The 12,510-nt window shown below is 29.5% G+C and overlaps 1 protein-coding gene across 9 annotated transcripts in view; it reads left to right on the top strand.

Moving 5' to 3' along the window:
- Window positions 1-12,510, top strand: part of Chro (chromodomain-containing protein chromator) — a 137,401-nt gene that overhangs the window by 899 nt on the left and 123,992 nt on the right. The window lies entirely within an intron of this gene.

The following is a 12,510-nucleotide window of genomic DNA, read 5'->3' as shown; positions in this document are numbered from 1 at the left end:
GTTTATTATTAATACATGTATTTACACTCGTTATTAGCTGAAATATTGAATTGAAAGCTCTGCCATGATACAAATACCCCAACTTTGCTACTTTCACTTGTAGTATGGAATAGATTTCAGAACTTAATTCCATATATAGAATTCTTTCATATATTTATAGAGTTTAGTTAATAGATTTAAATATTAATTTAATAAAAAGCCTATTAATTGGGCACATTGAGTGTTTTTTCCTCATGGCAGGCATCAGCTTAGAGTTAACTTTTATTATTTTATATTAGCTTTTTTGTTCATGATATTAAGAAAAATTTTAAGTCAAATTTTAATATCATTTCTGAAAGAGGGTTTTTTATTTTATTTAGTGTTTTATACGTTAAAGAAAATTACTGTAAACAAATCCAGCAGTTTACTGCTGACCTAGATTTTACTCTTTATGTAGAAAGTAACTATCGTATGAATTTATGCAAAGTTATGAATTTATTTTAAAGTTTTTTTGCTCTTGAATATTACTACACGAATATATTTGTATATTTTTTAATGATATTTTCGGTTTTTAATCCAGAATATTTCTCGTAGTTTTTTGTTGCAGTAGGATATTATTGTTTTATTTTACATTAAAAAAAATTTTTACGTATTTCTGATTTTTCCCTTACATCATTTACTAGTTTTCTAAAGTATGACTTTGTCAGATTGAAGTATGCAGATAAATTTTAACAGATTTCAGGGAAATTTTTTGTTATCAGCATAGAATGTTTCTATTTTCATTACAATTACCATTATTATGTTTTAATATAACATTTTTTGGCTACTTTATTACACTTTTGTGTACTTCATTAATCATTCTAACAGAATATTTACTTAGTTTTAGAATAGTAACATTCATTTAATAATTTCTTTTATGTTTAATATATTAGTCAAAATTTAAACTATTCTGAAATGAAATCTTGATTGTAATAATACAGTTTTGTTTGATTCAAATAAAATTCAGTAAACAGGTCTTATATAACCAATAAAAAACTGCACAGTAAGATACTAATTTGAAAATCATGTTTGTTTTTCAACATAATCTATACCATTGATACGCTTATCATTGCTTTATATTACCCCAGAATTTGCCTCAGGTATGAATATTTTTGTCATCTACAAAATGTTTATCAGTTGGTCAAACCGATAAAATACAGTTGGACCAAGTAGGTTTTTTATATAAGTTCTTGGTGTAAGATAGATGTTGAAGAAATTGTCACCTTAATTCATCAGTTCTTTTTAAGGTAATCAGCCCATGGGAAATTGTAATGAACTTGTTTTTCTCGTCAGTAAATCTGCACACTATTCAAATTAAAGCGTTAAAGGTTGACAAAGCATAATAATAAGCTACTTCATGAAGATACATTATGATGAAATTTCTTTAATAAAGAAGGAAATATTTCAGTTGCATTTAATCATTATTTGATTCAGGTTTATAGTGATTCATCTCTAGTAACAGTTCCCGTTGTGCATCTATTCTTTCCGTTAGTATACCAAGTGGTATGTTACAGGCATTTCCATTAAATTCATGTAATGTTTACTGCTCAATCATCTTAGTAAATTTTTTCTAAAATCCAAATGATTATGCATTGCTGTGTGTTGTTCAAGAATAGATCTTACCCTAATTACTATGCTGTCTATTTTTTTTAACCTGTCAGCTTGAATCATTTATTCCAACTGCTTGCTGCATTGTTTGTATTTTGAAAGAGGACAACTAGGCTTGCCTTTGTCAAGAACTATTAGTATTCTTAAGAAAATCTATTGACCCCAATTGTGTAATACAGTAAACACTTATCACTATAAATTTAACCATTTCATTATGAATTTTTTTTTGCAGGATGCTCTTTTTCCCCCCACAAAAAAACAGCAGCAACATATTTTGTTTTTAACATACATTCCTTAACCTTGGGTTAACATTTTTAAAATGAGTTACACATATGTGCATCTTCTACCTGATTTTAAACTAAATATCAACTAATGATCTCTTTAGACTGAACTACATTTTATGCATATCAGTATGTGAGCTATTCACAGAAAGCTCTTATAATATCCGATGTGGTTACATAAAGTAGTCAACTATTGTTTATAAAAACAGTACTGAAATTTATTATATTATCCAAGAAAGGTCTATTTAGTAATATTAATGATAGCTACATACTAGATCAGTTAATATTGGCATTCTTGTGCCAATAAATTACTTATTTATAAATTACTATAAAATGAGTTTGATAGGGTTTTTTTAGAATAAGAGAAAAAATTTAAGACAACTGCTATCCTTTTAAGCAGTCCTAGTTAAAATTGTAAATTTAATTAAAAAATATTTCAATCACTGAAAGTTCCAAATTAGATTATCCGCTGCAATTTAAATGAATGTCCATTATACAGGATTGGATCTCAAGAAAGCCAAATTACACGAACCTAAAACTTTTACCAGTTAAAAAGATATACCCTTCCTATGAATAAAATTTAACTGAGGGGAACACTGTAATTTTTTTTTTAGTGATTACCTACATAAAAAAAATTGATTAAGTTTAAAACTCCAACAGGCTATTAGATATTCAGCAGTAAAGTTTCTACGTATTTTTTGATACATTTCCCAGCTTATAGGTGATTGACAAAGAATGTAACAGATTTTCAGGACTTATTCTACTGGTGAAAGAATATGACCTGAAAAATTGAAGAACAAAAGAATAGGTCTTGGTACTATACTTATAATAGTTTTCGAGAAATCTCAAGTGAAGACAAAATATTTAGACCAAAAACTCTCTTGTTTTATTTTTGGGGTAAAATAGCTATGTTAAATGGGTAATATGTACATATATTAGCATATAAACAAATTGTGTATATTTGTTATATTTTTTTTGTGAATTATTCTATTCCTGTTTGTTATGTATATTTTTTAAAATACTGGTTTAGTAATTCCACAAGTATTGTTGTTTTTCAGTCAATATTGCACTATTTTCAATTTATCTGGTCTTGTATATTTGTAATTAGTTTAAAAAGAACATCACTTGCTGCTTATTTTTCTTTTAAAGAATGTTTACATTTGTGGTTTGGCAATGCACATCTCTTCATCAGCAGTATTAAACTTAAAAATTAAAAAAAAAGAAGGATGTCATTTCTTCTTAAGTCAGATTGTTAAAGATGAGACTAATTTTAAAAAGTTATTCTGTTACCTTCATAGTTAATTTAATGTTTTTGTTGATTTAGTTTGATTTTTAACAAAAAAACGTTTTGCTGATTAGTATTAAAAACAGTAAAATTATCATCCCCTTATTTTAATTAAATGTGTATTTCTAGCCAGTTTCATTAAGTAATCTTGTTTTTCAATGTATTTCAATAACTACTCAACATATCCTGTTATCTATGTCTATATATTTATTGATAAACTTTATTGACCCGTATAATTTCTAATTATTGACATACTGTAACATCCCATTTTAAAAACTTTTAGTATGTGTTTTCTAGTCTATTCAAAACATTAATGTTTCATTAAGCTCTCTTGGTTATGATAATTTCCTTTTAAAATTTTAAAAATTCTTCCCGTATACAGCAAGCGTCTAATCAAATAGTTAATTAATTAAGCTGGACATTTCTTTATCTCACCGACTGGGAATGATGTCTAAGGTTTTTCATCGCCAATGTTTAGCTGACGTTTTAGTATCTAAAAAAGCATGAATTTTTGATCATCAATACAAAATTATATCAGCTATGTGCTACTTACATCCGAGGTTAAAATTCCTTAATTTTCTTAGGAATTGTTGCAGGTGCTCTATTGAATGAAGCCTTCACGTGACTTGTTTGGGAGTAGTTGCTTTTCTCATTTTACAATTATTCTCCGTGAACTAGTTTCTTCCCTGTTATTGTGTTAAAGTATTGTTGATAAATCAGTTAACTGAAAGTCCTGTTTTAACTTAATCTTTTGGCATTTAATATGTTTGCAATACAGTTACAACCAAACGTGTTTTACAGTTTTTTTTAATAATTTCACATCCGTGTTTTTTTCATTCAGGTAGCACAACTTATGAGGTCTGTAACTAAAGTAATGAGACTGGTTCAGAAAAAACTTTTATTTTCAAAGCAATTATACATGGACTCCCATCACCTTCGACATGTTCCCTTGGGGAGCCACACGATGCTTCAAACAGTTTTCCCACTCTTAATAGCAGTGTTGGAACTCAGAGAAGGGAATATCCTTCAGATAGTTGGTTACATTTTTAAAAAATGTTTTCTACTGTTCCAAAATGGCATCCTTTGAGTTGTTTTTTTTAAAGTTGGGAACAGGAAAATGTTGCAGGGACTGAAGACAGGTGAATAAGGTTGTTGAGGAACTAACAGGAATGTTTTTCTTTGCCAAAAACTCATTAATTAATGCAGTGTGGTAAGGTGCACTGTCATGATGCAGCATTCAGTTGTCTTTGATGGCTGGTCTCATGCAGGCACTCTTTTCTGCAGTCTTTCAAGAATTTCTCTGTAAACATATTGATTTTCAGTCTGTCGTGTAGGCAAATACTCCCTGTGGAAAATGCCATTACTATTATAAGAAACAAATCAGTGTGGTTTTGATTTTTGATATGCTCATTTTTGCTTTTTTGGGACATGGTGAGTTTGAAGTGTGCCACTCCTTGCTCTGGAATTTTAGTTTCTGGGTTATACTGAAATATCCAAGATTTATCACCAGTAATAACATTTTTTAGAAAATCAGAATCAGTTTCAATTTGCCCTAGAAGATCGTGGCACACTTCCACCCTGTTGTTTTTCTGTTCAACAGTGAGGTTTTTTGGGACCAATTTTGCACATACTTTTTCATGTCCAATTTGATGGTCTGTGGTACTGTTCAAATTCAATTGTGCAATCATTCTGACAATTAATCACCAGTCGTATTGTATCAAGTCTCTGATTCACTGATCATTGTCACTAATGATTAATGTGATCACTGATCACATTTTGACGTTAATGGTCTTCCAGAGCGTGGATTGGCTGCAACTGATTCCCGGCAATCTGAAAATGCTTTAAACCACATAAAAACTTGGGCTCATGATAGAACGTCATCTCCATACGACCTTTTAAATTTTGAAAAAGTTTCAGTAGTATTCTCACCGAGTTAACACAAAACTTAATTGCTCAGCATTCCTCATAATTAGTATCACTTATTTTGTAATGCACAATAAAAACTCGTTTTATGAAAAGTTTATGTCTCGTTTGGCAACAGTAGACTAAAAATATTAAAACCTAATATAAATCAGCTGTTCATGTAACGATATGTTTTACTAATAACTTTACAGTGTTGCCACTTTGGCTGCCAAAAAAAACTAGTCTCACTTTATTTACATACATTGTATGTGTAATAATTTTTCATAAAATCTTTTTTTTGAAAGCAATGTTTGATCATTTGTTACTTGGTGATTAAGCAGGTGAAAGGGGGGTTAAGGTGAAGGGGAATTTATAGTGTCACTAAGGCATACCACTAATACTACAGACTCAGCAGCTATGCATTATATGCTTTACACTCTTAAATGTATCTAACCCTAATATTTATTTCCAATTGTTCATCTACTTTTTACAAGCATCATGCCTGTCCCTGTACAATATTAAATACTTGATTGTATTCAGATTTTTATGATCTTATTTTTTATTGTTTTTCTCATTTACTAAATAATTCTTTAAAAAAAAACATGAATGTGTAGTGGTATTTCACATGGTTAACTCTGTAATGACTTGTATCTCGGAAACAATTCTTTTACAATAAATATTGTTAGATAAATTTGGCTCCGGGTAAGCTGCCTATACTTAATTAAGAATGACAGTTTAATTTTATAGTTTATTGAAATTGTTAATCGATTAATTCAGTGTTGTTGAATAGCTAAATTTGTTCATTTTGTAAATTCACTTCACGAAATGAACAAAGACTACCGTCTACAGAACAACTAGCACCCACTTTTTTGATTATGTTACATGGATTTTGGTTGGATGTCCATACTGCTAATGTTGTGGGATTTCTGTTTGAATTACACCAACTTTGGTATTTGGATGAGGGTTTGCTTATAGAAGCCTATCTGATTTACTGATGAATAGTAGTAATTCATCGGTTATTAAAAACTACTGTAGTTTTGAAGTGCTTCTCTGATGAAAATGGGTTTTCTGATATCTCTTAAGATGTATATAAATTTTTAAAAAACCTTTTTTTACATACTCAAGCTTGAAGCTTCTGTGGGAGAATTTTGCTAGTCTATGCAGGATTCAAACCCAGGCTCTTCTAAATGAAAGGCTGACTTTCCGTGGCAGAGTGATACCAATTCCTGTAACCAGAGGTTATGACCTCTGTGTGTTTCAAATTAACCTGTTTCTGAGACAGTTTTTTTTTTGTAATTACTAAAATAATTTGTAGACATTGTGAATTTTTCATTTTAGGTATATTTTTAAGAACATAAATTGAACTATCTTTTAATTTACTGTGAATTGACTTATATTTGTCGATTTTTTGTTAAACTATTTTTACTGTTCATTGATATCTCATTTACTAAATTGTAGCTTGTGTAGAAGTAAAGATTTTTTTAATTAAATATTTATCTCCTCCTTAGGGAATCTACATTTTATTTTTCTGTTCTTTCCTTTTAATATTTTTCTATTTTATTTTCTATAATTAATTTTTACTTTCTTGGTATCATAAGTAGAGGTATTCTGCAAGAAAAAAGTGTGATTATCAGTCAAAAATGGGGTATGCAATTTTTTTGCATTTGGTCAATGTTTCATTATCCAGGGACCCCCAAAAAACAAAAAAAAAATATGGAGGGACAGTAATGTTTGTATACGTGTATGTTTGTGTGTTGGCTTAACAACTTTTGACTGGATAAACCGATTTCCATGAAATTTTTTATAGAGACTCGTATGTACGGGACAATTTCTTTAAATTTTGGGGTCAATATTTCCAAGAGGTGCAATTTTTTTTGTATCAATTTTCTCAAAATTTTGCTAACAACCCAATTTTACATTCAGCTAAGTACACGTGTGCATGCTTATTTTACCATTTTTGCAAAACAAAAATTTGCCCCAAAATTATCTCTTCCCCAAAAATAAAAAAAAAGTTTTTTTTTTATTTATTGGATGTTTTTTAATAAATTCTTTTTTAATGTCCCCCTAGACATAATTTTAATTCAAGCCATCCAAAAACAAAAAAAAAACTTCTGGGCAATATTGGGAGTGAGGTAGCCGATCAAAATTTTTTGAATTTTTCAAAACTTTTGGGTTTACGTAAATTTTTAATTATCAGTTGTATTATACTTGTAGTAATGAAATTTCATCATAATTTACCCCCACCCCAAAAAAATAAGTATTAGGTATCTTTTTATTGGTTGTAAATTTTTTTAGTGGACGTTTAACATAGTAAAGATAGAAAAATAATTCTTGGAATGTGATTGTGGTGGTGGGGAAGCAGAAAGAAAAATAAAAAATATGATTTTTTGAAACTCTTTTTGATTTATATTAACATTTAATGATAATTTTACAATAAAATACCATCATAAATTACCCCCACCAGAAAAAAATGTTAGGTAACTTTTTTCATGTATAATTATTTTTCCACTGAATAGGAATAGATAACTGATGGCAGTAAAGCACCTGTATTACAATTTTCTAGTCAAGTTTTTTTTTATTATTACTTTCTGAGTATTATAACTAGAGGGGTATTGGAAATGTGGAAATTAATCAAAATTTTACCTCTCCTCTGGCTTTTTCATAATATTTTTTTTTACGTTTGCTAATCTTAAAAATATCAGATAAACGTTATAATTTTTAATAGTCCGTTTTCAAAAAAAGATAACCATAAATTATAGATTTTTCAGGTAATTTAAATATCTTTTAAAATTATCTATAGAGTTATAATTCTCTCCCATTTATATATCGCCCATCTTTATATTTTACAAAAATAAAATTTTATTTTTATAAAATGAATCAATATTTTACTTAAAAGTCGAATATTACATTTAAATTAACTTTGTTTTATAATCATTGTACGTACATATATACCAGGTGTGTGTAAAAGAATTCTGCAATTTTACAAATTTTACTTATGAATTTTAAATACTTCATTATATTTAGAATTACAAAAGTACGAATATGTGTTTTATTACATGAATATACAAAGTATAAAGATTTTTTTAACTCTTAATGTAACTCAGTATGAGCACCATTTGCTGCCCTGTAGACGTCAAAGAAATTTTCTTTCTCTATTTCTACATGATGTGGAGGAGCTCCATCCTGCTGGAAAATAGGCTCCCCCCCCCATATTTTCAATCTGCAGAAACACAAAATAATGTAATATTGGTGCATTAAAATATGCAACTGTCTATAATATGTTTGAATATGCTATTACCATAATAGGTACTAGTAAAGGCAGTTACTTTTATACGGATTTGAATACCGGTGTTCTTTGGTGGTTGGGTTTCAATCAAACACACATCTCAGAAATGGACGATCTAAGACTGTACAAAACTACACTTCACTTACTTCATCCTCTGAAGTAATACCATATGGTGGTTTTGGAGACTAAACAGAAAAAAGAAAGGTACTTGTGGAACAAAAAATTGTCCCAAAAATTTGATTATGCATGCTACCACACCAGACATTCACTTTCGTACGATTGCGGACAAATTCCACTAATTCGTGTGAATTTTCTGAGCCTTGTACTTTGTACTTGACAATTACAGCATTTCGTGACTCCATGAACATAAAATGTCCTTCAAGTAGTTGTCATTAGCAGATATGAAATCTGACATGGTCATTACAAATTGAACTCTTTGTGGCTTACTGTTGTTGTGTTTAATTTCATGGAGCAGGTGCAGTTTATAAGCGCAAAGTTTCAATCGCTTGCGAACAACATTATGGACATTGCTTTCAGGAATAGTCAACAACTAATGCTATGAACTCAATGTTTCGATTTCATTGAAAAGACTGTCAAATTCTCTCTTTGTTTTTGGCACTTTTTTGTTTCCTAAAACAAGTGCCAAAAAGTGTTCTACTCATTAGCATCCTTTCAAGACACTTGCGGTTTCTAAAAACTGTTCACAAAATTTACAAATGCATTTGTCATCCAGAGAATTCTGAATTGTTTTCTGCGATGAACTTTTGTATAATTTCTTTATTCGACTGTCGCTGATTTTTGTTTCTGCAAACTGGTTTTAAGCTACGTGCTTTCTCTTATTGCGATACCGCAGTACTGAAGCCTGGGCTCATAACAACTTGGCCTTTGTAATTGTCCAATCAAGTTATTCGCTTCATGTTATAACATGTCGATCAGTAAATAAATAGATTTGGTTACTAACTCATCTATCAATTATTTTGCCTGTTTCTGAGTTAAATTTTTAACATTAGTAAGGGTACACTTCAGATTATTTGTGGAATTACTGAATATTTCGGACAACTAAATTCCTGGACTGTATTTATGTTAGTTCGTTGCAATCTTAGGTGGAAAAGTGAAGTTAGATCAGACTACTTTAAAGAATTAAGAATGCTGAATACAATCATTAGAAACAATTTTTTATGTATTATTTTTTATACATTGTATATCAGTGGAAGGAGAATGTGAGTACTTTCTCAACCAACTAAACATCAGTGTAGGATTTTTATAGTAGTTTCTGGCAGCAGTGTATGTATGTAACATGGTAAAATTATTTAATGACTGTAATATCATCGAACATAAATACCTAAGTTTGCATTGTAGTAATAGTGAAGTTGATAAAAAGTTATTAATTTTCAACTATTAGAAACTTAATGATTTGAAATAATTAACTGAAATGATAAAATGCCATATAATTAAAGTATAATATTAATGTATAATCCTCTGCTTTACACTTCATATAATTTATTGCATAATTTTTATGTGTTTTATTTGTAATGACTGTAGACCACTAAAAGATTATGATTTGTTTATCTTGTTTTATTGTGTTTTTTGTTTCATTTGTAATTTATTTATAAATCCCACTGGTTATTTCCTGTAGACTGCAGTAAAGGCAGTTAGTTACTTTTATATGGATTTGAATATTAGATCGTATATACCGGTGTTCTTTGGTGGTTGGGTTTCAATTAATCACACATCTCAGGAATGGTCGACCTGATATTGTACAAGACTATACTTTATTTACATCCATACATATCATCCTCATTCATTCTCTGAAGTAATACTTTATAGTGGTTCCAGAGGCTAAACGGAAGAAGAAAGTGAAATAATGTAAGTAAGATACACAATATGGCCTGTTCTGAAAAGAATGTCTAGGAACTGAGAAAAAATTTTGGTTTAACTCAGGATTTTGTTTGTTATAGTTTTTAAAAATTAAAATGTGCTGCTTACCTGGAAAATAGTTTAGTGTTTATTTTAATACAGGTGCTTAGATTATATGAATATTTAATTAGTTATAATCAGTGTTTTGTACATTTTATTATTTTAATGCAACAAACATGCCGTATTTTAAAGAAAAATTCACTTATTTTTTTATTCTGTATAACAGAAACTTAACAATATTTTGCACCCCTAGTAAAATATACTTGTAATTGTATAATTATAATTTTTAGAATAGCATATTTAAAGTTTAAAAGCTATATAGTAAAAATAACATCTTACTTATGTCAACCAAATTTGAATTAAATTTATCAAAATTTTGTAAATATTTGATCTGTAACATTACTTTACTGGCTATGAATAAATATATTAATAAATATATATATGCATAATTAACCTAAAAAAAACTTCCTTTACTAAGAAATATTATTTTGTAATAATTTTTTTATACAAATTGTGTTTTTATTTTACATGTGAATTATGTAATTTAAGGTAAAAATTCCAAATAAACACAAAAACTAACTTAAGACAGTATTCTACAGGAAGTGCAAATTTTCTACTTCATTTCTACCGATGTATTAAATTGATTATAATTCTGTAAAAAATTTCTCATTAATCTGGAAGGGTTTTCATCATCATCTGATGTTCTGCCTGGTGGTAGATCCTGACACCATAGTTTTCTGTATCATTTTTTATCTCAAGCCTTCTCCTTTGTTCCCTTGTAATGTCCTATCTTCACATAATCTATTAACTACATTCTTCTTCTTCTTCCTTGCCTCCTTTCTCATTCTATTGACCTTTCAGATGTAGTTATCAAACACACACACACATCCTAACCGGTTTCCTTTTCTTTTGTGTACTTCCTATATAAGTACTCATTATTCTTTTTATCCTGTTTATTTCTTTCTCATTCTTCACTTGAACTGTCCATCTTACTTTCTCTAATGGAAAGAGTATAAAGGTTTTAGAATGTTACAGCAAAACAAAATTTATGAAAATTAAACATACAATAAAGCATTTACTACAGTAACTAACAAATTTTTTTCGTATTGGAATGTTCAGAAATATATGTAAGAATTCAAATTCCAACTTTACTTGTATGACAGCGAAGAAATTAATCCGAACACAGTATTTTAAACAGAAAATTTTAGTTTTAAAAGAAAAAATGTTTAATAGTCAAACTTACTCAAATTTAATAGTTTATGTGTCCTCTTTTGTTTTTGATTATCTCATTAATTCTCTTTGGCATTGATTCCATTATGGTAGGACAATGATTTTTGATTTTTTCATCTCAAAACCTGTATCGTTGAACTAATAAGGTCAGTTTTTGTGCTACAGTTTATTTTCCCAAGTCTTCTGTTTAGTATGGCTCGTAAATTTTGAATGGGATTCAGGTTAGGGGGAGTTCCCAGGCCATGAGAGCACTCAAAGTTTTTGTTTTTTGAAGAACTTATTTGATTTTTGTGACATGATGCAAGGACCTGTTGGAAAATGAGTTTGTGGGTTCTTCTGCGTAAGTGGGACTATTTTTTTTTTTTGGCATATGTTAATGTATTGATCTGATTTCATCATCCCATCCACAGGCATTCGGGCTCCTGGCCCTTTGTGTGTAAAACAATCCCAAAACATCTTTTTGGCAGGATGTTTCGAGAGTTTTTTTGCAGGTGTACTGGCTTAGTAGTCTTCTCATCTGCTGACTTACGAATGTGGGCTACTTTCTCCCCTTGGACAAAGAAATGAGTCTCGTCTGAAAAAATAACTTTTTTCTACATCTCAGTAGTCCATTCTTAATGTTCCTTTCCCCTATTGAAGTCTTTTCGTCTTCATAATCTGTGTCAGTAACTGCTTTTTAGGTTTCCGAGCAATCCTTCCAGCTGCCAACAATCTTCTATGAACTGTAATATCAGAAACATTAGTATCACTGGCTCTCAAGTCTCCTTATTAAGGTCAACAGCTGACAATCTCTGATTAATTTTGCTTTTTCTTATTAGTAGTTGATCCTATGTAAGCGTGGTTTTCTTTTTCCATCCACATTTTCTTTTTCTCTTTGGAGAGATGGAACCTGTTTCCCTAAACCTTTTCACAATTTCATTTACAATACCTTTTTTTTTTTTATTTCCTGTTTAGCCTCTGGGAATCACCATCAGGTATTACTT

Source organism: Lycorma delicatula, chromosome 13 (assembly GCF_047948215.1).
Source record: "Lycorma delicatula isolate Av1 chromosome 13, ASM4794821v1, whole genome shotgun sequence".
NCBI classification, from domain to species: domain Eukaryota; kingdom Metazoa; phylum Arthropoda; class Insecta; order Hemiptera; family Fulgoridae; genus Lycorma; species Lycorma delicatula.
The sequence above is the reverse complement of the archived record's forward strand: the minus strand, read 5'-3'. Positions and strand labels throughout refer to the sequence as shown.